General features: G+C 38.3%; 1 non-coding gene across 1 annotated transcript; it reads left to right on the plus strand.

The window, feature by feature from the left end:
* Positions 1 to 1,632: 1,632 nt before the first annotated feature.
* LOC116476049 (U6atac minor spliceosomal RNA) lies at positions 1,633 to 1,755 on the plus strand. The gene has a single exon (XR_004250119.1). It is a non-coding gene; the product is annotated as a U6atac minor spliceosomal RNA (small nuclear RNA).
* Positions 1,756 to 2,421: the final 666 nt, after the last annotated feature.

A 2,421-nucleotide genomic window follows, 5' to 3' on the forward strand; every position in this document is an offset into this window, starting at 1 on the left:
ACCCAAGCAAAACCATGAAGGAACGAAAGCTCTGGCCAGGAAAACATCTGGGGAAGAGCATGCCAAAAGAGGAAACAAAAGAGAAAATGTCTGTTTATCAAAACACAAAGAAGTGATGATATTATCAGCAAAATGGTTGTTCTCCAAAGAAACTTACAAAAGCAAACAAACAAAAAACCCAGAGCTGTCTTAACCAACTTCATAGGAGCTCTAGAAAACAGTCAAAGGTTTACAGCAACGAAGAAAACACCAAATCAAGAGAAGTCATTATTAAAATGGTAGGAAGGTTGTATAGTAAGATGCCCTTGCCCCATCCCTTCTCCAGCATGGCAGTGCCCTCTGTTTTGGGTTGGTGACAGCTCTGTTCCCAGTCTCTCCCCACCCTAGAACCAGAGGAAGCAGAGCAGATATTATTTGCAAATTGTTGTGCACATCTGTTCTAACTTGTCTGGGGAATACCTGAAGGACTGATGCAAGGCACTCATCTGTTTCATATAACTTGGGGCCCAGGAAGGAAATGTGGCAGAAACTACTTGTAAAAGCTGTAAGGCAGACTACAAGCTCACAGGTGCCTGGGACAGGTTGAGGCATACAATAGACCATGAAAGGCATAAAGAGAAACTAGGGTGAGACTCTTTGAGAAATGAAGAGATTCAAAAGCAGTCATATACATGGGAGAATTTAGAAAGTCATGAACATGCATAGGCAAGATTCATGCTCAGAAAAGTCTCAAGAAGACATTAAGATTTCACCTGGGTTGATCCCTAGTCTCAAAGCAAGGCTAGCTAAATGTTAAAGGAGTGCCCCAGAACAGAGATAATCTGCAGGTACTGGCAGAAGTTGCTATCCTCTCTCTCTCTCTCTCTCTCTGTGTGTGTGTGTTTCTTTGTTTCAACTTCTGATGTTAAAGGATATCTCTATGAAAACAACTGAACACAACCTAAACGGACAGAAACTTTGGTGATCACACATGACAAGAAATGGTCTTTGAAAAATAGTTTGCAAAATTTTCAAAATGATGGAACTATTACAACTTCCAACAACTAAGAAGAGAGAGAGAGAGATAATCTGAATTCCAGATTCAGATTATCATTCACATTATAGTTCACATTGTAATGGTCGAATACTTAATGTTTAACAAAATATTACAAGGCATACAAAGAAACAGTAAAACGTGCCTCATTCAAATGAACAAAACAAAAGGATAAAAACCATCACTGAGGAAACCCAAAATTGGATTTACTACAAAATTTATTTTATTTTATTTTGAGACAGACTTTTGCTCTTGTCGCTCAGGCCGGAGTGCAATGGCACGATCTTGGCTCACTGCAACCTCCAGCTCCCAGATTCAAGTGATTCTCCTGCCTCAGCCTCCCAAGTAGGTGGGATTACAGGTGCCCACCACCACACCTGGCTAATTTTTTTGTATTTTTAGTAGAGATGAGGTTTCACAATGTTGACCAGGCTGGTCTCGAATTCCTCACCTCAGGTGATCCACTGACCTTGGCCTCCCAAAGTCCTGGGATTACAGGTGTGAGCCACTGCGCCTGGCCTACTACACAATTTTTTAACTGTCTTAAATATGCTCAAGAAGCTAAGGAAAAACATGGACAAAGAACTAAAGAGCCTCAGGTACTGTATGAAAGGAGAAAAGGTTAGAGGTTCTCTCAACAAGGATAGGAGAGGTCCTTGGGCCTGACAACAAACATACAGGTAAGGTATTGCCACCTACTTTGTGGCATCTAAAAATGGTTTAAAATAATAATTTTAAAAAATGAGAGGATATCAAGAAAACAATAAATGAACAAAATTAGAATATCAATGAAGAGATAGAAATCATAAGAAGGAACTGGACAGAAATCTGGAGCTAAAAAGTTCAATAACTGAAATTAAAAATTCATTGCAATGATTTATCAGCAGATTTGAGCAGGCTGAAAAAATATTCAGTGAACTTAAAGGATAGGATAATTGAAATTATTGAGTCTGAGGAGCAGAAAGAATAAAGACTGAAGAAAAGTGATGTGACTTTAAAGAATTTATGGGACACCATCAAGTGGACCAACATATATATTATAAAAGTTCCAGAAAGACAAGAGAAAGAGAAGGGGGTGGAAAGATTATTTAAAGAAATACTGGCAGAAAACATCCCAAATTTGATGAGAAATATGGAGCTACAAACCTAAGAAGTTAAGAGACATGTATTAAGACATATTATAATCAAAGTTTTAAAAGACAAACAAACTTGAGAGCAGCAAGACAGAAGTGACTCATCATATATAAGAGATCATCAATAAGATTATCACCAATTTCTCATCAGAAACCTTGAATGCTGGAAGGCAATGAGACGATATATTCAAAGTGTTGAAAGAAAAGAAAAAACAACCCTGTCAGCTGGGAATTCTACACCCAGAGGAAAAACAA

This window comes from Hylobates moloch, unplaced genomic scaffold (genome assembly GCF_009828535.3).
Source record: "Hylobates moloch isolate HMO894 unplaced genomic scaffold, HMol_V3 SCAFFOLD_10, whole genome shotgun sequence".
NCBI lineage: Eukaryota > Metazoa > Chordata > Mammalia > Primates > Hylobatidae > Hylobates > Hylobates moloch.